At 40.5% G+C, this 26,521-nt stretch overlaps 1 long non-coding RNA gene across 3 annotated transcripts; it reads right to left on the bottom strand.

Annotated features, from left to right (window-relative positions):
- Positions 1 to 1,643: 1,643 nt before the first annotated feature.
- LOC123507870 lies at positions 1,644 to 18,384 on the bottom strand. Of its 3 annotated transcripts, none has more exons than XR_006675811.1 (6): positions 18,297 to 18,384; positions 6,883 to 7,031; positions 6,682 to 6,746; positions 6,326 to 6,539; positions 5,907 to 6,116; positions 1,644 to 5,246 (listed from the first exon to the last, which is right to left on the bottom strand). It is a non-coding gene; the product is annotated as an uncharacterized LOC123507870 (long non-coding RNA). The 3 variants fall into 3 exon arrangements; XR_006675813.1 differs by lacking the exon at positions 18,297 to 18,384 and adding an exon at positions 8,275 to 8,364 and having other exon boundaries at positions 1,644 to 5,164; XR_006675812.1 differs by lacking the exon at positions 18,297 to 18,384 and adding an exon at positions 8,275 to 8,364.
- Between the last annotated feature and the right edge of the window lie 8,137 nt (positions 18,385 to 26,521).

Consider the following 26,521-nt stretch of genomic DNA (forward strand, 5'->3'; position numbering starts at 1 on the left):
TCTACTGCCAGGTTGGAAGAATATTGCCACTATTCCACAGGAAGTCATAAAGGGCAACTAAAACAGACTTTGTAAGGAAATTGGTAATATCTTCCTCTAAATTAGTATTTCTGTAATGAAACAAGACCAATATCTTGTTTTCAGGTGGAGAGGGGGTGCATGAAGACATTTGGGAAGTTGCAAAAAGCCAGAAGTCTTATATGTGATCGTCCCTTTATGAAACATTCTCATCTATATCCACCTATTCCTGTCATCTAGCACTATTTTAGAACCAGTTTCTTCCCATCACTTCTTTTTTAAATCCAACTCATAAACTTGAACTTGTTACTTAGTCCAATCTTGGTTAGTGATTACTAACCTGAAGATTTTGTTTATAACATTCTAATTGTATCCTTTGTGCCACTTAGATACCTGTATCAGATTTATGCTTTATTTATACCCCTCCAACAAATGTGAATTTAGAAACTTTCATCTTCTGTTGTAAGGGAGGTTTCATATCTACTGGATCTTTTTTATTTTTCTTCTGTTTCTTGACTCTAACAGATCAAGGAGAACCAGAACTGCACAGCATAGTCCAGATGAGGTCTGATGAATGCCAAATATGATTTGAATATAATGTTGAAACTTACTTTTATTGTTCCTAAAGGTTTGTACAGTATGTATCTTCAGTCTCGTCCTGCTGACTCTTCAGCCTCACACAGCATTCCTGTGGCCCTGCAAGATTGTTCAGGATTCTACTTACACCTCTCAAGAGTCCATGTTAACATTTTGATTATGTATTTGTTTGAAATCTTCCACTTGCCAGTCACTATTCTAAAATGTATATATTCAGTTTGCTATGTTATTTCAGGAATATCCATTTCTTATTCCTGTTAATCATAAACTTCTTTTTAACATTACAAATAATGAATTTATTTATCACTGATTTTTTAAATGAAGTTAATGAGTCTTTCAGTAAAGTACAGGTGGTGGCTGAGTAATTGTAGCAAACGAGGAGACTTTCCTTGCTTGTCAGGAGCAGGATTCCCACAGGCACCAGGCACCGCTGAGCCAGGAGTTGGATTACCATCGTTACTGTGTGTGTATATGTATTCCTCAACAAATAGTGAATTTTTTGCAGTGCTTCCAGTGTTGTTCTCTTCAGTTAAAGACAACTTTGTAAACAAAATATTAAGAAATTGTTAACCAAATGGTCCCACATCATGAATCATTCAGCTTGATTATTATTAATTATTATTAGTAGTATTATCATTGCTATTATCGTTATCAGTATTATTATTACTATTATTATTAGTTAATTATAATTATTAGTATTATCATTGTTACTATTATCATTATTATTAATACTGTTACACTATTCTTGTCATTATCATCATTATGTATTATTATTATCACTACTATGTGGAGGCAAAATAATTTAGAGTGAATGAAGCATGAAACAAGTAATGAGAAATGAATAGTATTTAGTTGTTGATTGGTGATAATGATGAACGAGAGACTATCACGCTGTAATGTACACACTGACAAGGCCAAAATGCAAGAGTAGCAAAGAGAAGATTGAAATGAGATGATGTTTGTGAAGAATGTCTGTAGAATGACACCTATGGACAGAGTTGCAGACAGTTAAATGCAAAGGAAAATTATTGTAGGGAGAGAGTTGCCTGATTAAGGAGAACAGAGTGCTATAGTGCTGTGGGTATGTAATAGAAAGGATAGAAAAGTTATTGTTGAATGAGATAATTGGGTGGTATGAAAGATAGGATGTTAAAGATGGATGGTTGGTGCAAGGATACAAGACATAGATAGCTATAGAGGAAGGAAGAGTGGTTGATAGTACATTAATGGTAGAGTGACCTGAAGAACCTTTATAGTGCGGCTTGAAGGGCCTTTAAAGAAAGTTTTCCTGCATATCTGAGGGAATATTATTGTGGATCTCATACGTTTCTCTTATCCAGACATCAATTGTTGCCAAGTGTATGGTTGATGAAAAAGAGAGAAGGCTGTCTTCATGTATATATTCCACTTCAGGCTGGGAGGAAGTTTAGGGTGATAGTTTTAGCTTTGATGTTTTTGAGATTCAGCTTCACACCTGTTTCCATTGTCATCTCACCTGCCATTGCAAAGCATCTAATGGATGGGTGGTCAGCAACTAAGATGGATCAATAATGTAAACACAGTAATGTTTTATTGTGACATACAGTGTAGTGTTAGGATGTTGAAGCAGCTGATGGTTTGCACTGCCATAACTCTTTCTTCAATGTGCTTATTTGATAATGTCTTTTCATAAAGTAGAAACTTGCCGTTTTTTCCTAATGAAAGTAGAATGTTGTCATACAGCTGTTTTCTTGATAAGGATTTGTCTAGAAATGCCTCTGCAGTGTTAATTGTTGAATACTGAACCTTCTTTTCTGCCAAAACATATGTGTAGAGTTACTAGCCTGAAAAGATAGGACTCACAAATTCTGTATGATATTATACTAGAGGACAATTGCCACTGAAAAATGGGATGTGTAAAGTATCAAAATTTTAGGTAAAAGTATGAGACTTTAGATTGTTTTTTAGTCAGTCTTGTAAGGGGAATCAAGATTTTGAAAGTATTAGTTATGTAATAGATTAGTAAAGTATGTAGCATATGCCACATCTAAGGGGAATCAAGGTTATGAAGGTGTGAGCTCCACATATGTTAATGATATGACATTACAAGACATGATTTGCAATACATACACTGCAATATTGTTCTTTTTCACTGAAGGTTGACATTTGTACACAATTTGTTGAAAGTTCAAGCTTTTTTGTTTGTTTTTTTATTATTTATTCATTTATTTATTTTTCTCAAGCCTCTGGCCAGTACAGTGGTAACGTGCTGGCCTGGCATTGCCAAGGTTGGCAGATTGAGTCTTGCTTGAGCTCATGAATTTAAACTATTTATTGGGAGGTTACTACTGTGGTTGGGGCACCACAGTGGGGAGTTGGATTCACCTGGCTGATGCTCTGGAGAGCATCAGATGTGATGGATACCAGAACTAAAACCAACCAACTTTAACTTAATATCCCCATGCATGATGATGAATCGAGAGAGTGAGTGTTTTTATCAATGCAAAGAGAACTGTTGAGATTGTAGGTAGTGATGTAAACAAATCGTATGTATGATTTATTTTGTTGATTGTGTTGTTGAAGTATGAAGGTGTGTAGAACCAACACTAATCTAGTGTTTATGTAGCTCTAGTGTGAGCAAGTATTGTTGACAGTGTTGTTGTAAAGTAGGTGCTTGTTCTCTGTACAGTCATCAACTTTATGTATCATCTATAAGTATGTCCAGAACTATTACCATGAAGTAAGCTCTACTGTAATACCTTGAATTTTGTCCGACCTTCTCTCTCATCTGCAGTAATGAATATGATGGAAAATTCTATCAGGACTCAGCCATGTTACCTCATATGGAAGAGGACTCCAGCACACACAACATTGTCAGCCGTGGGAGAATCAACTCAAATTTCCCACATTTGTTGAATTACTTTTTGTCTTCTACCATTATTTTAATTGTTACTGCTTCTTTCACAACTTGCCAAGTCTTGCTACAAGACTTCATACATAGTACGTACTTATTCTCACCCCTATTCTGTCCACATTCCTATCAAGACTTAATCTTCGTCCTTTCATTAATGAATTATAACTCATCCTGTTGCTGTTTTTCGTCGTCTTAAACTTCACCTATTTCAAGAATGGAGCATGTGGGTTATCTCTGGATTAATTGGCTTATTCATTTGGTTACCATCTTTTTCTCTAGTGAGTAGTTAATCCAAAGGCTGCTGATCAAACACTGCCACACTGCACTCAGCAATGACTCTGGCGAATCAAAGCTCAAGGGAGACACGTTTAATACGAGTACGCAAGGGTGCAGCTACCAGCTAGTGAGTGATATTGTATAATTGGATATATCAGCAGTAGTTTAGCAGTTACTTTTTTTCCTGGGCTGGCTTCCTTCACACGAAATAAAAAATGCAGACTGCATTGAATTATAGCAGTGCTGACGTGCGCAGTATATTGGTTTGTGGGGTCTGTTTTTGACTGATGATGGGACATGTATAATTGTAAACAAACATGCAGTAATGAGTTCATTAATGCAAAGTATTAATTGTTTATTGGTATGTTATCATTTTCTCCATGAAATGACTGACTCCTTCCTACTTTGTTGGTAATGTGAGAAAACTTTCTTCATTCTCTTCAAAAAAAGTTGATTTTCATATGAAACTCAAATAACGTTGTATGCTGGTCATTATCACATATTTAGAAAGAATCTTCAATATTAGTGAGGTATTGTCAAAAGTAAGTGTGTGTGTGTGTGTGTGTGTGTGTGTGTACATTCTTTTTCAAGACAAGTGTAGCACAGTAGTCCAGGCATCAAGAGTCATAATTGTAGTTATATTGTAGTATTCTGTCAGCCAATGAAAGTAAAATATGGTTAACCACCAAACTTAATTGCAAATGCTAAAAAAGAAAAAAGTAAATCAATGAAGAATAAATGCAGTATACTGTATTGGTATATCTTTACAGTATATAGATTAGCTAGTAAGTTTTAATCTTTACTGATTGTTCACACACCCCTATTGTATATAATTATTTTGAATTAGTAATTGGTAACATACAATAAAAGTTAGATTATACATATTAACCTTACCAACTGTTTGTATCCTATATCAAAGGGAAAGAAAAAAAAAAAAAAAAAGCTTATGATGCCTCCATGTTGACAGTTCAGTGGACGACATTATCAGCCAAGTATGTCCATTTTAAGCTCTGTTCACTGCACTGTTCAGTCATCTTGCATGTTATTTGAGATGCAGTTTGTTCTTGTATCCTTTTTGAATGAAATTTATCAAGCTTCAACCCATTACTTATGGCACTGTTTTGTACGTTTAATCCTAACAATCTCGATTATATATTGATGTCAAGGGTTGGAGACACTTGCAGAGTAAAGTTTCCATTCTCAAACCAAAATGTTTCTAGTTTGTAGTTGAAACTAACATTTCTGGTCTGTGTTGCTTTACATTTTGTGAGACTTGTCCCTTCTTCCAGACAGCCATGGCCAACCAAACCAGTGCCCCACCTGACAGCACAGCCCTCACCTCACCCTTCACTGGGTCATGGCAATGCAGGGGGACCACCACTGGAGGCACACGTCAAGTCAGGTAACATTGACACAGCTGGAACTTGTGTATACAAGTTTGTCTGATCCAAAATTAACTAATCTGAAAATAGTAGCAATTTAGTATTCTGCCTCTAAATACTTTAATTAATTTGGGTATAAAGCATTACCCTGGGTTATGAGTGGGTTAATTTTCTCGGTACTAAATTTTGCATTTTGTATATTGTCTCTTAGTCTTTGAACATGAAAGGTAAAGCCTTCTTTATTACTTTTGTCTCGTTATTTCATTTTCTTTTCTCATATCTACCCATTTCTTTAAAAAGTTCTTTCTATCAAATTTCCTCAAGGTGTGAATCTCACTTATTATATATATATATATATATATATATATATATATATATATATATATATATATATATATATATATATATATATATATATATATATTTGTAGCTTCATTTTCTTTACCTCAGTTGAAATCGGTGAGGAATGAATAGGTAAGTTGAAGTTAAATGAAGCTATTCTTTATTATCTTGATATACATTATAGTAGTATAACATTATCTCTACAAATAGGATAATAGTATGTGGTAACTATGACGGTGTTTAACATCACTCACTATTTAAGCAATGGATCACCACACCAAAAGAGAGAGAGAGAGAGAGAGAGAGAGAGAGAGAGAGAGAGAGAGAGAGAGAGAGAGAGAGAGAGAGAGAGAGAGAGAGAGAGAGAGAGTGGAACTAAATTATTGGAGGCAACTCACCACCTGTGAAAGGTAAGCCTCCATCATCCAAGGAGTCACATGCTAGCTCAAACAGAAACCCACAAGACTGCAGCATTGTGGCTCCGTCTCCAACCTTCCTTTTGGTTTGAGACGATGCTCGGTGGACCTAGACTCCTTCGTGGTGTGGTCCTCAGTCTTCCTGCAGTCCTCTCATCATCTTCCTTTCTTGCAAGACAATTCTTGGTGATGCTAAATAAACATACAAGTAATACTGTACTGTTTCCATCATCCTACAGCACTGTTTCCTAAAAGAGATTATTTGAAGTTATACAAAATAAAGATACACACACTACTATACCATACTATGAGTACCTTACCATATCATTTCAATCCTTATGGTTATTTCTTAAGAAAAACACAAAAAAGATAAAAAATACCAGCTAGATAAGACTCCAAACCTTAAGCGTGCGTTTGTGGCGGGAGTGGTGTCAGGTTGGTTGTGTGTGGCGACTTCCTCTACCATTGGGTGGATGGCTCAAGACTCACTCTTCGATTAATCTCATTTTCTTGATACATCCCTGGTGTTCCTCTTGGTCTGGGCAGGTTCAAGGGCAGCAGTCTTCAACCTGGTTTACCTCAATGCTCAATATGTTCTCTTCCTTGATCGTCCCTCTGGTGCAAAGGCAGAAGTGTTAGTAACCAATACTATGTTAGTGTTGCCATATATTAACTATCAAAATCTCAGACATCTTCACAACACCTGATATAATATTGGGAATCATGTAAATCAATAAAAAAAAAACATTTTATTTACCTTTCCTGCATTAACAAGCAATACTGTACTGTTTCAATCATCCTACAGCATTCTCTTCCTGCTTCCTGCAAACGAATTAAAAATTGTACAAAATAAACTCACACATTCCGATACTACTGTACTATCATGCCATATCACTCCAGTCCTGATGGTTATTGAATACATTGGAGAAAAAAAATCTGCATGGATGAGACTTGAAACCTTAAAAGAGTTTGTGGATTGAGTGGTGTCAGATTGGTTGTGTGTAGTGACTTCCTCTACCAGTGGCTGGATGGCTCAAGACACACTGCTTCATCCCCACATCTGGACAGGGAGACAGCTGGCTCTTCTGCTGCCTGACTTGTCGGGCACTGTCGGATAGAAGGAAATAGAATACAGATGCACAATGAAAACATGGAAGAGGCCATCAAATTCTGAGAGAGAGAGAGAGAGAGAGAGAGAGAGAGAGAGAGAGAGAGAGAGAGAGAGAGAGAGAGAGAGAGAGAGAGAGAGTCATCAGGCCTACATATGGTAGTGTATAAAATATACTGTACCTTTTTTTTTTTTTCCTGACCATCATCTCCATCTGTGAATATACCTAATCTTCTTCCAAAAGTCCCTAATAACTCGGCGCTAACAACCATAGCTGGGCGTGATGACAAAAAATATTCATAACACGACCAATAAATTGATAATGATAACCTTATCAGCGATAACCGGTAACTGATAACTGGCGATAAATTCATTGACCAATAACGGAGACTTTCAAACAAAAGAACTGTAAATTTTAAAAATGGACGATAAGAATACTGGATAACTCTCGCAGTAGAGATTAATAGAATAAGGATGAAAGAATGTTTTGTGCAGGCAGGCCGCGGGAGGAAAGGCATGCAGTTAGCATTCAAACGAGCAGTTACCGTGAAAATAGTGATAAAAGATGACAAAGATGCAACATTGCAGTGATGAGGGCCTAAAGACAGCAAAGTTTTATAACTACACACGAATTCCCCAATTCTAACCCAACCTACCCTTTTGAATTGGCTTATACCTCGGTTCCCATCCTTAGTGAAGCCACGCGTTCTTCCTGGGGCTGCGAAGATCTCAAAATATCAAGCATGGTCCCTTAATCTTACAGCCAACAACTAGTGATATAAAACAGGCACTGTCATAATATAGCTGTCCTAGTTTCCCGGTTCTCCCTTCACAGTTCTTTCACTCAGCCGACGGAACATGGGAATTAAAATAACCTAACCTTAACTTTAACCTAAACTCATCTAACCCTATCTCTAACAACCTATATTAGGGCAATGCCATAACACATAGGTCTGACGAGGTGCATGATTCGGGTCGCCTGAAAAAAAAAAATAAATAAAAACAGATTGGGCACCACTGGCTGTACTTCCCACCAGCAGTGCCGTCGCCGCCGCCGCCTCTCCGTTTGCCTGCGTGACCAATCCGCAAAGTTAAGGAGCACCAGCCAACACCTCTCGTTCTTCACCAACATTGCACTCAGATGGACACTTGGTACTCCTCTCAGTGCTTGGAATAACATCGCATGACTTGGAATATGTTATTGCCATGTCGTTTCAAAAGATACTAGTCTATTATACTTACAGAATAAGTGAATAGCGGTGCCTCCCTGCTGGACGCGTGGAGAGAATGATCGAGAACTGCATCATGGCGGGCAGTCAGCCTTCACTCGCTATCTGATTGGTTGATATTTTTTCTCATTTTTTTTTCATTGGCTGTGAGGAACTTATCGCGCACGCGCACTCACAGCGAAGGTTCCAGAATAACGCTCGAACTAACACTTTCTCGAACCCTTGAGATTCGAAACAGTTCCGAACAACAATGGCGCCCAGGGATTTTAGTTATTTATTTTACGACACAAAGAAGCACAAATACCTCCACATATAGTAATCTGCTACGGAGACACAAAGAAATGCAGTTTGTCATAATCCAGTTAGGTGCGCATAGATAACCCCTTCAGTACCATTGTTTTCATACTTACTTACTATTTGGTGATTTTGTGCAGCTTCAGAAACTCATGTGGGGGGGATAAAATAGTGAAGACTGGCCATTAATCTTCTGAACTCCATAGACCCTTCCTAATGTCATTAAAATCATCTAATGAAACCCAAAACTCAAGGTAAAATTGAATCTTAGTACAGGAGTCAATATCCCTAACCTAAATACACTAAAGGCTCCTGGTTTACGCTATTACCTCAGGATCGAGTCTAGGGAATTTTTTGGAGTAAGTGCCTGTGATATATTTATTCATTTACTAATTCTGAAGTGAAGTACGGTTCAGAATCATTCGTAAGAAGTCAAAGGAATATGTGTGCAATGATTCTTTTTCAGGTAAGGAACATAATCCCAATCGTCAGAAGAAAATGTAAAAATAAAACGATAAAACCTTTAAAGAATTACCTCTCCTTTACCTCTCTCTCTCTCTCTCTCTCTCTCTCTCTCTCTCTCTCTCTCTCCATTCCTTCACTTCTCTTCTTTTCAATCTTTCTTCTCAACCTGTAACCAGGCTCTACTTCTTCCTTCCTGTCTCGCCGCTCGCCTTACCTCGCCCTCCTTCCTTCCTTCCTTCCCTCCCTCCAGCTCGCCTTCCCTCCTTATCTTCCTTCCATTCTTTCCTTCCTCCTAGCTCGCCCTCTCATTCTCTTCCCTCTCTGTACCTCGCTTTCCTTCCTTCCTTCCAGCTAATTTTCTCTCCTTCCTTCCTTCCTTCTCTCTTGCTCACCTTACCTCCTTCCTTTTTTTTCCCTTTTTCTCACCTTAATTCCTCCTTCCTTCCTTCCTTCCTTCTAGCTCATCTTCTCTCCTTCCCTTCCTTCTTCACTTTCCCCCCTCCTCTTCCTTCTCTCTAGCTTGCCTTCCCTATGTTCCCTCCTTCCTTCCTTCCTTCCTTCCTCTCTCTCTCTCTCTCTCTCTCTCTCTCTCTCTCTCTCTCTCTCTCTCTCTCTCTCTGCCCCAGCTAACTTTCAATCTTTCAAGGAAAAATTAAGTCTGAGTTTCTGTAAGAGGGCGTCTCTGGGGTGGCTGTGGAGGTTGGTTTAATCCAGGGAAATTAGATTACGTAGTACTTCCTCTGTGCTGCAGGAGGAGGAGGATGGGGGGGTACAGGAGGAGGAGGAGGAGGAGGAGGAGGAGGAGGAGGAGGAGGAGGAGGAGGAGGAGGGAGAGATATTAGATTAAGGTGAACTAATAGTCTCGAAGAGCTTATAATAACAAATAGATCGTGAAAGAACACTGTGCAGGGAAGGACGCGTAAATTAAGTGAAATTCAAGGATGAGAGAGAGAGAGAGAGAGAGAGAGAGAGAGAGAGAGAGAGAGAGAGAGAGAGAGAGAGAGAGAGAGAGAGACACACACACACACACACACACACACACACACACACACACACACACACACACACCTCCACATACTATATACACGTACATATTCACAGCCTTACGATTTATTTACGAAGCAGGAAGAGGTGAAGGTAACGGGAAGGAGAGAGAGAGAGAGAGAGAGAGAGAGAGAGAGAGAGAGAGAGAGAGAGAGGGGCCCGACTATTCCATATGTATACGTGTACGTTTGAAATGAATGAGGGTACGATGAATCAATGTATAGTGATGTATAATGAACGATACAGACGCGGAGGTGGAGTAACTGCGCCATAGTTTAACGCTCTTTGATATATAGATGGATGGAAAAGGCTGAAATATGGAGAAAAGGTGAAGAGAAAGGTATACTACGCGTAATAATGGCCAGTTAGTGTAAGAATATAAGAAAAGACGAAAAAAAAAGAAAAGCATGAAGATGATATAATGAAAGAAGTGAGATAAATGGAATGGAGGGAAAAGGATGAAATATGAAGAAAAGGTGAGGAGAGAGATGTAACGCGTAAAAATGTTCAGCTAAAGTAAGAAATATAGGAAAAGATGTAAAAAGATTTAGAAAGTGAGCATGATGAAAGAAAATAAGTTACTTGGACGAGAAATAGAGAAGCTGATGAATGGAATAGATGGAAAATGGAGAGAGAGAGAGAGAGAGAGAGAGAGAGAGAGAGAGAGAGAGAGAGAGAGAGAGAGAGCGCACAGGTAAGTAAAGAGTAGAGACAGTACAGGTAATGAGGAATAAAGATTAGCTAGGTAAGAGATATAGGAAGGAAGATGTAGGGAGTATTTGAGATGAAAGGAAAGAAGTTACTTGGGCGAGAAATAGAGTGGTAATCATCATGTTAGTGCTGAGTCAATAAGGAGCTTTAAAACTCATTCAGTATACTGGAACGCTTCTTACCTTGAGTTTTGGGTACGAATAGACTATTTTATTGACATTAGGAAGGGTCTATGGAGGTCAGGAGATTAATGGCCAGAGTCTTCACTATCTTAATCCTTCCCTTTAGTTTCTGAAGGTGTATAAAATCGCCAAACAGTAAGCAGAATAAATGAAAACGCGTTGTGGTAGTGAATGGGTTAAAAAAGGCCGCCTTGGTGCAGTGGAACCATGCGTGCTTTGCGGTCCGAGGGGTCTCCAAGCGCACAGGTTCGAATCCTGTCCACGATCCGAGTGTAGGTTGGGCTTCCTCACTCGGGGCAACGGTTTCCTAGCGGGTGGGCTTTGAGATAGGAGGTACCCCAAAAAGTTTTCCCCTTTAGCCCATAAATTATCGTGAAAAGCCCATATGGTATAAAAAAGAAAAGAAAAAAAGATTAGATGGATATATGGTTGGGGTTGAGAGGTGAAAATAGGTAGGTAGGTATCATTATAGAGACTGCCACGTGAAGGACTGATGACTTGTTGCAGTTTGTCCTATTTACGTAGATTCTTAAAAGCAACAACAACAACGTCAATAGCAACATCAACACCACCACCACCACTAACAAAAACACCATCACCACCACCAATAACAACAACAGCAACAGCAATAACAACAGCAACAAAAACAATAAAAACAGCAAACACACCATTAATAACATCATCATCGACAAGAACACCATCATCATCATCATCAACAACAACAACAAGCTAATTTAAGCTCACTTCACTTAGTCAACCATATATCACCATACAACAACAACCCAACACTGCCTAACCTAACCTAACCTAGCCTAACCTAACCTAACCTCTGCCTAACCTAACCTAACCTAACCTTACCAAACAAACACAACCCATCACTGCCAAATCTCACCTAACAGAAGGTATTTCGGATCCAACTCTTTCACAGCACCGACTGATTACTCTCTCTGGATGGAAGTAGCAGCCCCCATCCCCCCTTAACCCCTCCTACCCTCCCTCTCCCCCTCTCCCTAAAAGCATCAGCAGCATTTAAATTTGAAATACAAGGAGTGTGGACTTCGAAAATTGGTGTAGAAATAGTAATAAGATGGAGAGAGAGAGAGAGAGAGAGAGAGAGAGAGAGAGAGAGAGAGAGAGAGAGAGAAATGTAAAAATCATTCAAAAAGACATTTAACATTTGAACGTCACACACACACACACACACACACACACACACACACACACACACACACACACACACACAAACCAAATCGCTCTATATAACCTGTGATTTTCTTTTCGTTGAGTATTCCATGAAATTTTGAACAAAGGGACCAACTTTTCAGAACAAATCCAACGTTAAGATAATTATTTGGTAAAGTTGGAGTGACTTTCAGGCTTCTTAACCATCGGGCTGGGAATGCGACGTGAAAGACAGGATGAGGAGGAGGGGGGGTTGGTGCTAAGTGACTCTTTTTCTCAGCAAATACATTTTTTTTTCGTTGTATTGTGTTGCATAAAAGTAAAGATTTATGAACGTGACCGCGCGCGCACACACACACACACACACACACACACACACGAGTTAATGGAATAATGTGAGAATATTATGCTCTTAAAAAAACGGGATCTGATTTGAATAGAAGGCCATTATAAACAGTAGATATTCATGAACTAATGGCTTGATGAACTGTTCCTATGATACTTTGAACTTCTAATTGGCTGATTGACTGATTAGGATACAACAAAGGTGGTGTACATAAAAAAAAAATATCCATAAGCTTAATAGAATTCCTGCACAACATTAGAAAGTACATAGGTTAGTTAGGATACAGCTTACGTCTATACTACATACAATAATGGATGGATCAATACACACACACACACACACACACACATTAAAGGACGAGTACGTAGAAATATATACAAGAAGGTAGAGAAACAGATGGTTACATACATATATACATACATAAAGACATACATACATACAGACAGACAGACAGATAGATAGATAGATATAGATAAACTATTACACAACATACTCAAACCAAACAGCAAATAATCTCTTCTGCGTTGTGAATTTCAGCACTGACTACACACACACACACACAGACCTTTCAAGTTCGGTACGAGAATCAGACTCAAGTGTCAAACGTAACACGGCGAGGAAATGCCACCCTAGTACAAGATTTACTAAAGTGCTCGTTGCCCTTTTCTACGTGTCCATCAGACTGCCTTCACCGCAGATAATTCGAGCTGGTGCGTGACGTGTTCCGAGGTAAAGCCGGTGGTTAGGTGTGGCTTTCCAAATTAACGAAAGACAAAGTGATTTTTATGTAAGGTTCCGTGGTGACTTGTTCCCAGTCTTCTTCGTGTTAGCCTTTTTGTTATGCGTGAGGTGCCTGAGCCTCTGTGTGTGTGTGTGTGTGTGTGTGTGTGTGTGTGTGTGTGTGTGTGTGTGTGTGTGTGTGTGGCTTTGGGGGTGCAAGTATACATAGTTCTCAATTGATTAGTCAGTTTTATTTTCCCAATCAATCAATCAGTCTTTTGAAATCAATGACCCAATCTTTACACAACCACTATCATTTTTTTTTTTTCAATCAGTTAATCGATAAACATGAATAAACCAAGTAGTATTTTTTTCCAAGCAGTCAATCAATATACAGCTGTTCTCCAGTCCATACCTCACAAAATATAACCACAACACCCTTACGAGTCACAACACGAGCAATACAATGAGCAAAACACAACCAAAGACTCTCAACACCGCCAAACCAGATAAGACACAGCGTTAGTGGAATTTTGCTTTAGACTAATTTCAAAGATTACGAGGATGATAAAGTTTTCAAGTGTATTTACCCCTTTAGTAATCTTGCTAATCTGTCACTGGAACCATACACACAGTTCTTACAAAGCTCGTATTTCGAAGCTTCTTACTTTAAACTAGTTTCAAAAGGTTACAGGGATTAAGTTCGCAAGGTTACATTCTCAAGTGTATTTGTCCGGCTAGTTATGTAAAAATGATGTTAATCTGCCACTAGAACCATAGTCACCGGTCTTTTAAGACTCGTATTTAGAAGTTCCTTGCTTCAGAGTAGTTTAAAAAGGTTATACGTATATATGATTAAATTTGCAAGTGTACTTATGTAGAAATTGCTAATCTGCCACTAGAACAATGGACACAGTTCTTAACGGATCGTATTCTGAAGTTTCATGCTTTACATTAGTTTCAAAAGGTTACAGGAATGATTAGGTTGGCAAGAGTACGTTTACAAGTGTAAAATAGTCACCTGCCGCCCGGTGGAATACTCCAGGAGAGGTATTTACGGGGATGTAGGCAGTGCTGCAGATTGAGTGATTCCCCGTGTCCTCTCTTCCCGGTTCCCTTTGTGGTCTCATTTATACAATTGAGCAGCTGCAGCCTGCCCTCTAAAGACAACTTCTACTACTTCCTACACTACACTACAACACCTTACACTTTTACACTCTCTTCAAATCAAAATTTAATAATGGCTTCACCACGCCCTGCCTCGGAGTCCCCTCTGGGAGGGGACCATAAATGTCCCCAGGTCGGACTGCCCTCTGCTGTCGACCTTGGGTGTCTTGACACTTCATCTAATACTTTCACTATCAATTTCTGCAACATTCGTGGCCTTCGTTCTAATTTTCAATCTGTGGAACACCACCTCTCCTCTACTAAACCTCATCTTCTCTTCCTAACTGAAACACAGTTGTCTGTGACTACTGACAGCAGCCCCTTTTCTGTTCCCTCCTACTTGCTCTATCCTCATTTTCAATCCAAAGCTGGATGTTGCGCATACGTGCGTAACGACACCACTTGCTCTCGTGCCCACAATCTTGAATCTTCAGAATTTTCTACCATCTGGCTAAGACTTCAATGTCACTCTCTAACTAAATTCATCTGTGCTGTATACCTCTCACCTAATTCCTCTGACTATGTAAAATTCTTTGACTATTTGACTTCCAAGGTGGAGCACATCTTATCTCACTTTCCTTTTGCTGAGATCTCCATTTTAGGGATTTCAATGTTCACCACCAGCTTTGGCTTTCATCTTCTTTCACTGACCAACCTGGTGAACAAACCTTCAACTTTGCTATCCTTCATGACCTAGAGCAGCTAGTGAAGTTCCCTACCCGTATTCCTGACCGCCTTGGAGACACGCCCAACATTCTTGATCTTTTCCTAACCTCCAACCCTTCTGCTTACTCTGTTAAACTTTCCTCTCCGTTGGGCTCCTCCGACCACAATCTAATTTCCGTTACCAGTTCTATCACTCCAGTGCAGCCTCAGGACCCGCCTAAGCGGAGGTGCTTCTGGCATTTTAACTCTGCTAAGTGGGAGGAACTAAGGCAGTACTATTCTGATTTCCTTGGGATGATTATTGTTTTCATGTCAGAGATCCTTCTCTTTGTGCCGAGCGCATAACAGAGGTGATTATCTCTGGCATGGAGCTATACATTCCTCATACTTTCTCTAACCCTAAAGCTAAAAAGCCTTGGTTTAACTCTGCTTGTTCTCGTGCTGTCAATGATAGAGAGGCGGCTCACAAACGGTTCCGTAGCCATCCAACTGCTGAAACTCATGCCCTATATATTTCTGCCCGTAATCATGCCAAATCTATTCTCCAACTTACTAAAAACTCTTTCATCAATAGAAAATGTCAAAGTCTTTCCAATTCTAACTCCTCTCGAGATTTCTGGCATCTAGCCAATAATATCTCTAACAACTTTACTTCTTCGTCTTTCCCTCCTTTACTTCATCCAGATGGCTCTACAGCTGTCTCTTCTTTTCTAAAGCTGAACTCTTCGCTCAAACCTTTGCTACCAACTCAACTTTGGATGATTCTGGGCATATTCCTCCTACTCCTCCACCCTCTGACTACTTCATCCCTAAAATTAAAATTCTTTATAAAGACGTTTTCCTGGCCCTCTCTGGCCTTGATTCTCGGAAGGCTTACGGTCCGGATGGAGTCCCTCCTGTTGTTCTCAAAAACTGTGCTTCCGAACTCGCTCACTGCCTGGTCAAACTCTTTCATCTGTGTCTCTCTACTTCTATTTATCCTTCTTGCTGGAAGTTTGCTCACATTCAACCTGTCCCTAAAAAAGGTGACCACTCCAATCCTTCTAACTACCGCCCTATAGCTTTGATTTCCTGCCTTTCTAAAGCCTTTGAGTCTATCCTTAATAGGAAGATAATGAGGCATCTATCAGCTCACAACCTTCTCTCTGATTGCCAGTATGGTTTCCGTAAAGGCAGATCTACTGGTGATCTTCTTACTTTCCTAACTGAATCTTGGTCATCCTCTTTTAGGGACTTCGGTGAAACCTTTGCTGTCGGCCTTGACATATCGAAAGCCTTCGATAGAGTCTGGCACAAATCTTTAATTTCTAAACTACCCTCCTACGGATTCTATCCTTCTCTCTGTACCTTCATCTCCAGTTTCCTTTCCGATCGTTCTATTGCTGCTGTAGTAGACGGTCACTGTTCTTCCCTAAAACTATCAACAGTGGTGTTCCACAGGGTTCTGTCCTATCACCCACTCTCTTTCTATTATTCATCAATGATCTCCTAAATCTGACTCAATGCCCTATCCACTCCTATGCTGATGATACCACCCTGCATTATTCAACAGCGTTCAACAGACGCCCAACCCAACAACAATTAAATGACTCAAGGCGAGATGCTATAGGACGCCTAACTTCTGATCTTTCACTTGTTTCTGATTGGGGCAGAGAAAACCTGGTTTTGTTCAATGCCTCAAAAACTCAATTTCTACAACTATCTACTCGACATAACCTTCCAGACAACTATCCTCTCTTCTTCAATAACACTCAACTTCCCTCTCCTCTACATTAAACACACTCGGTCTATCCTTCACTAAAAATCTAAACTGGAAATTTCACATCTCTACTCTTGCTAAATCAGCTTCCAAGAAGTTAGGTGTCCTATGGCGTCTTCGTCCATTTTCTCTCCCTCCCAGCTGCTTGCTCTGTACAAGGGCCTTATCCGCCCGTGTATGGAGTATGGCTCTCATGTCTGGGGGATCCACACACAGCTTTACTAAACAAGGTGGAATCTAAAGCTTTTCGTCTTATCAACTCTTCTCCTCTAACTGACTGTCTTGATTCTTTAAGTCACCGCCGCAATGTTGCATCTTTATCTGTCTTCTACCGCTGTTTTCATGCTGTCTGCTCTTCTGAACTTGCTAACTGCATGCCTTCCCCTCCTGCGGCCTCGCTGCACAAGACTCTCTACTTCTTCTCATCCCTATTCTGTCCATCTTCCTAATGCAAGAGTTAACCAGTATCTTCACTCCTTCATTCCCTACACTGGTAAACTCTGGAACTCTCTACCTGTGTCTGTATTTCCACCTGCCTATGACTTAAACTCTTTCAAAAGAGGAGTGTCAAGACACCTCTTACGTTAACTGGACCCTCCTTTTAGATTTTTTTTGTTTTTTCTCTTTCTACTTTCTTCTTAACAGGGCCTGGCAACCAGCGGGATTTTTTTTTTCCAACACTTTGTTTGCCCTTGGCCAGTGCCCTTGTAATGTAAAAAAAAAAAAAAAAAAAAAAAAAATTTATCCAGTTAGTAATGTAGAAATCTTGCTAATCTGCCACTAGAAACAAAGAGGTTACAAGGCTCGTTTTCATAAATTAATTGCTTTACATTAGTTTTAAAAGGTTACAGGAATGATTAGGTTGGCAAGATTACGTTTGCAAGTGTATTTATCCCTTTAGACTAATGTAGAAATCTTGCTAATCTACCACTAGAACCATAGACAAAGGGGTTACAAGGCTCGTATTCAGAAATGATTTGCTTTACACTATTCAAAAGATTACAGGGCTGATTAGATTCGCAGGTGTATTTCTACGGTTAATGATATGAAAATATTGTTAATCTACCACTAGAATTACAAAGAAACATCAGAGAGCCTCAAGTAACTTCAACTACAGCCTTTTCAATATAGTGAAGGTGAAATTCTTTGCTGTATTACTAATTTTAAAAGTTACCAAGATGATTACATTTTCAAGAGCATTTCTGCGATTAGCAATATAGAAATCTTATCAATCTGTCACTAGAATCCCACGAAAACAATATCAGAAACGCATGTAATTTCAACTAGAGCGTTTTGAATGTAGTGGAGGGGAGCTGAGCAAGTGTTTCAGATAAAGATCTTATTAATCTGCCACGAGAATCACATAAAAGCACCATAAAAACTCACATAATTACAACCAGAGCCTTTGAAATGTAGTAGAGGTGAGCCGAGCATGTGTTTCAGGTAAAAATCTTATCAATTTACCACTAGAATCAAACAAGAACACCATAAAAACTCACATAGTAGCAACTAGAGCCTTTGAAATGTAGTGGACGAGAGCAGCAAGTACGGTGTTGTTGGTATAAGAGCGATGGCCGTCTAGTGAATGAGTATCCCAGAAGTATGAACCAGTGCTCTGAGACTAGACTGAACCAGCACCGAGACACTTCAACACTCTCAGAATCAAACCCAGCACTTTTCACACACCCCCATTCACCTCACACCGCAGCCATCCAGACACAAAATAAGTAAAGAAGCGATTTTATGTTTCCTACACTTGTTAGAGGTTCAGAAAAAAGTGTTCAGAAAACAAGGCGACTTTGAATACAGCCGAAAAGAAGAAATTGAAAGACAAAACAACTGGAGGAGAGAGAGAGAGAGAGAGAGAGAGAGAGAGAGAGCACAAAAACAGCATATCACTATTACTCTAACTACTACCACTACCACTACTACTACTACTACTACTACTACTACTACTACGACTACCACTACTACTACCACTACTACTATCACTACCACTATCACTACTACTACCACTACAACCACAACTACTACCACTACTACCACTATTACTACTACTACTACTACTACTACTACTACTACTACTACTACTACTACTACTGCTACTACTACCACAACTACCACTACCACTACTACTACTACTACTACAACCACCACTACCACTACCAATACTACCACAACTACCATTACTACCACTACCACCACTATCACTACCACTACTTCTACTACCACTACTACTACTACTACTTTTTCGTTTCCCGTGTGACAAGCCCCTGGAATAGCCAAACCGTGTAGTGGCCGCTGAGCATCATGGGAACCGTATAAGTGGCGGCAACCTTTTCACCCGCTAACCTTATAAAAAAAAAAAAAAAGAGAGAAATGAGATGCAAAGAAAACGAGATTGGAATTTGATGCTTATATGAAGAGAGAGAGAGAGAGAGAGAGAGAGAGAGAGAGAGAGAGAGAGAGAGAGTAATGTAAAGGTGATATTTCTAAGTGTATAATTAACGTAAGTCTATAGATTCTCATGGGTTTCTCTCTCTCTCTCTCTCTCTCTCTCTCTCTCTCTCTCTCTCTCTCTCTCTCTCTTTATTTAAATAAAGAAGAGCAAGTAAGGCTTAAAATTCCACGTTGTGTATAAAATGATTTAAAAACTTAATACTAAAATAAATGCTCTTGTATATATACGTAACGTTACTCTCTCTCTCTCTCTCTCTCTCTCTCTCTCTCTCTCTCTCTCTCTCTCTCTCGGTTTTAAATGACAAGTAGGAGCCCAAAAAGAAATTAAACTCTTGTACGAGAGAGAGAGAGAGAGAGAGAGAGAGAGAGAGAGAGAGAGAGAGAGAGAGAGAGAGAGAGAGAGAGATTAAACTGACGGCGTAACAGGCGAAGGGAGATATGTGAACTGAACTCGAAAAAAAAAAAAAAAAAAAACACGAATGAAAAACAAAGAGAGAGAAAAATAAAAAGGGGAAAATATCACTTGAAAATTTGAGCATTAGTTTTCGATCACGCTACAAAGGTCCTGGATTGCTTAATGGAAGCTTAATCACACACTGGAGTCTGTCTGAGTGATGTAAAGATGTCGTCAGGGCTCACCAAAGTCCGTCTTTTCAACTACACTTTTTTTTTTTTTTTATCCCACTCACTCACTCTCTCTCTCTCTCTCTCTCTCTCTCTCTCTCTCTCTCTCTCTCTCTCTCTCTCTCTCTCTCTCTCTTCTTATTATTATTCCTCCTCCTCTTCCTCCTACTTCTCTGTGTGTTTGTGTGTGTGTGTGTGTGTGTGTGTGTGTGTGTGTGTGTGTGTGTGTGTGTGTGTGTGTGTGTGTGTGTGTGTGTGTGTGTGTGTGTGTGTGTGTGTGTGTGTGTTCCTGCTTTTACAGCCATAACTCAAGATATGTACGGTTTTACTACAACTACAACTACTACTACTACTACTACTACTACTACTACTACTACTACTACCACCACCACCACCACCACCACTAGTACCATTACAATACGCATGGAAAAAAAAAAAAAAACAATGTATCTATCAATCTATCCCAAATGAAGAAAAACCAAAGATACGAGAGAGAGAGAGAGAGAGAGAGAGAGAGAGAGAGAGAGAGAGAGAGAGAGAGAGAGGACAAGAGATGCTTAAAAGAATAAATGAAAAGTGTAGAAGTTAGTTGGATTTGGCGTCTCGGAAAGTGCCAGCATACTTGATCAGAGGCTTCGCTAGATGGCAATTTGAGGCAAGGAGGAGGAGGAGGAGGAGGAGGAGGAGGAGCTTTTTGTGAGTCTAAATGGTAAATGTGACGTTTGAACAAGAAATGCTTTGTCGTGTAGGCTTCACCGGTAGAGAGAGAGAGAGAGAGAGATACAGTACCAGATCACGTCACCACATGTCATCCTGCCACTCAGCGCTCTCACAACCTCGTATTATTGTTGTATTTGTAAGTGTATTTCCGAATTGACCCTTGCGTTGAGTCTCCAAGGTATCGCAGGAGTACCATTCAAATACTGAGTCACATTTTTACGATTAGACCATTTTATTGACATTACGAAGGGTCTATGAAGGTCAGGGTTCGTTTTCTTCCCCCCTTCAGTACCATAACGCATTTTCATTTTTATTCTGCTTATTATCTAGCCATTTTATACAACTTTAGAAACTTTTGTGGGGTGTTGAAATAGTGAAGACTGGCCATTAATCTTCTGACCTTCATAGACCCTTGCTAATGTCAATAAATTCATCTAATCGTACACTAAAATTCATTGTAAAAAGCGTCCCAGTACTAAAAGGGTTAAACGCACCTACGCTTGACCTCCACTATTTCAAAAAGGCTTTATTTCAACTTACACGAGTTTTTAAGGTGTTTTTACGGTTCTAGAGGCAGAGTGACAAGATTTCTACATAATTAACTGGAGAAGCACTCTTGAAATCCCCGCTAATCATCTCTGTGGGCTTGGACAATAATCATGAGAGAGAGAGAGAGAGAGAGAGAGAGAGAGAGAGAGAGAGAGAGAGAGAGAGAGAGAGAGAGACACCAAAGCTTTTCTAAATACGGACCCAGAAGATTTATGGTTACAGTTTTCACTATTTCAATTCTCACATAATTTTCTGAAGTTGTATAAAATCGCCAAATAGTAAGCAGAACGAATATGAAAAAAATAAATAAATAAATAAACGCATGGTGCTGAAGGGGTTAACAATGAAAAACGTAAAATACACTAATTAACATTTATCCTGTCTTTTAGTATAGTGTTCTTTAATTACCAACCATTCTGTGTCTTTTTCTCTGCTTCACAATCATCCCTAACTATTGTATTGGCTAAAAAACTGTCTTAAATACATTCTTTTTTAATTTTCCCTTTTTAATCTTTCCTGAATTTATATATGTTAAGTTTTCATTGTTTTTTTTTTTGTATTCTTCTTTTTCGTTCTCTTTTTTAAATAATTCTGGTCCATAATCATTAAGTTTTCATCTCTTCTTGTATTCTTCCTTTTTCCTTCTCCTTTTTCTTTTTATCTTTTCTGTCCATATTTACCAAGTTTTCGTTGTTTCTGGTATTCTTCCTTCTTTATTTTCCTTTTCTCATCTTTCCTGTTCGTATTTATTTAGTTTTCATCATTTCTATTATTCTTCCTTCTTTATTGTCTTTTTTCTTATCTTTCCTACCCCTGCTTATGGAGATTTCGTAATTTCTAATGTTGTGACGTGGTGCATATCTCGTCAGATGCTTCTTAACCCCCTTCACTACCAAGACACGTTTTCATATTCATTCTGGTTACTATTTGGTGATTCTACACAGCTTCAGAAACTTATGAGGGGATTAAAATAGCGAAGACTCTGGCCACTAATCTTCTGACCTCCATAGACCGTTCCTAATGTCAATACAATCGTCTAATCGTACACGAAACTCAAGGTAGAAATGCTTCCCAGTACTGAAGGAGTTGATAGAGCTGGGAGTACAATGTAACAATGAGACAATCATAATATTTGTTAAGTGTCATTGTGTGAAATGTGTTACTCAAAATACGTAAAAACACGCACTGAATCCTTGAGAGTAAAAGTATCATCTATATCACTCTGAAACATCCTTACTATTTCAAAGCGATGAATTCAGTGTCATTGTGTGAAACGTGTAACTCGATATAGATAAAAACACGTGTAGAGATAATTTTTGAGTGTTAAAGTAGCAGTGACATCGCTCTAATAGTGTACGTCTCAATAAGAGCCATGACACGATAACATTTTCATCTTCATCCGATTATCTTTCTTTTAAACGAAGCCGAGATTTTTTGAAGAGCTGACGATTTACTCCGTCATTAGTGTCACTCCGCCGTAATATTTCCCGCGGGGTGAGGAGGAATCATGCACCGAGGAACGCTTCATTACCGCTGCATAATGGCCTAAGTGCCGGCTAGCCTCTGTCAATGTCGCTTGTGCTGTTAACGCAATTGCAGTATAGTTCACACACACTGATATCTCTATTTCTAAGTCTGTCTGTTTGCCTCTCAATTTATGATGTTCGTTGGCCGCGGGTTGAACAAAGCCTGCGTTAACTTATGCTGCAAAGGAAATGAACGAGTCAACCTGTACTATTTTTAATCCCTTCAGTACTAACTGGGACGCATTCTTTTTTTTATCATGAGTTTTGGGTGTGATTGGACGATTTTATTCAGATTAGGAAGGGTCTATGGAGGTCAAAAGATTAGTGGCCAGAGTCTGCACTACTTTAATCCCAATATAAGTATCTGAAGCAGAATAAGATCACCAAATAGTAAGCAGAATGAGTTGTTTTTTCTTATGTTATGGCCTATAGCGCCTGTAGGCATACTTGAAAAGTATATGTGAGAAGCACTGTTAGGCTGCCATCCAATAGTGGCGCAGGCAATTTTATTTGTAGTGGTAACCATATTAGGTTACCCCATATCATCACCCAAGCTCATCTTTAGTGTAACCACCTAGAACCTGGATATCATGGTGACATGTAGGTAACTTTAAACCACTCGACAAATGGCATAGCTTCAAAGCGGTATGTGGTGGGATTCGAACTCACGCGTGGACGTCTGCCCGATTCCACGCTCACCACCGTATCCACTACGCCACCGCCTCCTCTGAAAATGCGTCATAGTACTTCAAGTGGTTAAGTCTTGTATGCACACAGACGGCTCCCTACCTCATAAAGCAGCATTCCTACCCTTATTTTTCGCTCAATCCACGTCAACTCAAGGGATTTCAATAAGTCAGAGAGGTCAAAAGTCGTCACGTGTCAACGAAATCACACCTTCCTCAATACTTAACTAACTTCACTGGGAGCGCCAACTGTCACTGGTTGAATCGGTACACAAGTCTTTAAGGAATGTTTCTGTGGTTCTGGGTGAAAAACTAAGATTTATATGAGAGAGAGAGAGAGAGAGAGAGAGAGAGAGAGAGATTCGAAGGTTCTTTTGAGAGACTGCCATTAGAAAGCGTCCGTTCTCTCTCTCTCTCTCTCTCTCTCTCTCTCTCTCTCTCTCTCTCTCTCTCTCTCTCTCTCTCTCTCTCTCTCTCTCTCTCTCTCTCTATCTATCTCTCTCGTTATTTTGTCTCCATTCTCACATGTTTACTAGTGCGTTAAAATAGTTTCTGTCTCTTTTATTTCCAGAGAGAGAGAGAGAGAGAGAGAGAGAGAGAGAGAGAGAGAGAGAGAGAGAGAGAGAATGGCCAGGCGTTTGTGAATACAGGCCAGGGAGCGACAAGGATTAGTCTCAATAAGATCCCTCCCTGGTCGTCAATCGTGAGTCGTGTCGTGAGTCGTGAGTCGTGAGTGGTGGTGGTATAGCGGCATTGGTAGGCAAGGCGGCGGAAAGCACCCACTAATACCACCTAACTTTACCTACAAGCCTCCCCACCACCCACTTAAAACTTGTGGCCAGACCCAGTACCATGCAATTATCGTCCCGCCCTGTGACTGCCGGGGGTGGGGTGCCTTTCGCTGTGCCCCGGCAGCGACACACCCGCCACTCGCTGCCGGTACTCTTCCCAAAGCGCCCTACAACCCAGCACTTACCTTCACCCACCTGTAATTATCGTGTAAGATGGAGCGTGGTGCGTATGTTTGTATGTTTGTATGCAGCACGTCACCCTTTATCCAGGAGGGAAGGCTGGCAAACAAAACACCGGCCTTTCTCTTCCTGTCAGTCATTAATGCACCGGGAAAAAAGTCACACGGATAGGTCCACGTGAGTACCTGTAATTAACGTATATTCACCTGTCTCCTCCTACCCCAGCCTGCATCACTAACGGCTTCCCTATTACACATAAAGGCCACGCTGGGATGCACGCCGCGCTATATTCAGGGGCGCTGTGCCACTTGCTCGTCTCAGTGGCTTGGGTATCTACTGTGTGGTTCGCTTCATTATTGTCATCATTATCATCATCATCATCATCATTAATAATAACAACACCTTTGTGATATTTTTGTTCCTTGTTCGTCTTTTCCACGTATCCTCTCTCTCTCTCTCTCTCTCTCTCTCTCTCTCTCTCTCTCTCTCTCTCTCTCTCTCTCTCTCTCTTGCTTTCTATTATCATGTATTCTAGTTGTCCATTCACACACACACACACACACACACACACACACACACACACACACACACACACACACACACACACACACACAATAATAATAATAATACGTACACACTCACTTTTCACACACAAAAACAGTTACTCTCTCTCTCTCTCTCTCTCTCTCTCTCTCTCTCTCTCTCTCTCTCTCTCTCACACACACACACACACACACACACACACACACACACACACACACACACACACACACACACAATTAGTACACCTGGGCAAGGTTAATTATCACCCACCACCTTCAGAATGACCACCATCTGCATAATATATTCCTGGTACGATATGACAGACTCCACCCCCCCTTACTCTCTCTCTCTCTCTCTCTCTCTCTCTCTCTCTCTCTCTCTCTCTCTCTCTCTCTCTCTCTCTCTCTCTCTCTCTCTCTCTCTCTCTCTCTCTCTCTCTCTCTCTCTCATTACCTTCCCTCCTTGCTTTCCTTTACTAACCTCCCTCTCACCTACACCCCCTTACCATCACCCCTCCTCCTCCCCCTCTCCCTTCACCATCACCCCCCTCCCCTCCAACATCCCCAACAGGCTGCCAGGACCGCGTAAACCCGAGGCTGGGATAAAACAGACGCCCAACTCGTCTTAACACCCCCCATCATCCCCCACCACCATAACCCTCCCCTCTTCCCCTCCTACCCTCTCGCCCCCCATCAGCCTGCCTCAAAAATCGCACCTGGCCGTAACGGGAGGCAGGCTTTCTCAGGTATTTCCCGGTTATTTCCCTAGGGAGGAGGAAACAAGAGTAAAGGTGGGAAAATTTGTCATAAAATGCAAATTATTCCACGTCCACCACGCCCTTTGTCCAAATAAAATGTTACGGCCCGAACTTGAAGGCGTGTCAAGGGGCCGATGAGGAGGCGTGGAGGCGCAGGTGTTTTGGCCACTAAGGGACGTCGGGTTAAGGGTGAGGGTTCTTTGCTTCCCCCAGGGCGCCGCAGGGAGGTGTGGCCGCCGCCCCTTAACAAGCCCTCTCTCGTTGGTGTCTGGATTAAATGCACCGCCCTGATGCCTCTAATACTTTAACCTGACACAAATTTTCAAAACAGTAATGTGGCGTAGTCAGTCACGGCGGCCATTATCAAATCTAGCGGCCGGGGAGCTGCGGCGCGGAGGAGGAGGAGGAGGAGGAGGAGGAGGAGGAGGAGGAGGAGGAGGAGGGAAAATAGAGGAAGATACTGCTCTTGTGTATATCCTCTTCCTTTCCTCTTCTTCCTTTTCTTCATCTTCATCTTCTCTCTTTCTTTCTTCTTCGTTTTTCTTATTCTTCCTCTTCTTCTTCCTGTATTCCTAACACTAACAATAGCAACAGCAAGGAGGAGGAGAAGGAGAAGGAGGAGGAGGAGGAGGAGGAGGAGGAGGAGGAGGAGGAGGAGGAGGCGGAGGAGGAGGAGGGAGGGAGGAGAAAGAGAAGGAAATGAAGGAGAAATAGAGGAAGAGAAACTGCGAGACTGCACTACATCCTCCTCCTCCTCCTCCACCACCACCACCACACAACACCAACAACACCCACCAATAGCAGCAGCAGCAGGTCCTCTTCTTCCTCCACCACCACCACCTCCTCCTCCTCCTCCTCTTCCCGCTCCTCACCAAACTTTTTACTCAG

Source organism: Portunus trituberculatus, chromosome 23 (genome assembly GCF_017591435.1).
Source record: "Portunus trituberculatus isolate SZX2019 chromosome 23, ASM1759143v1, whole genome shotgun sequence".
Classification (NCBI taxonomy): domain Eukaryota; kingdom Metazoa; phylum Arthropoda; class Malacostraca; order Decapoda; family Portunidae; genus Portunus; species Portunus trituberculatus.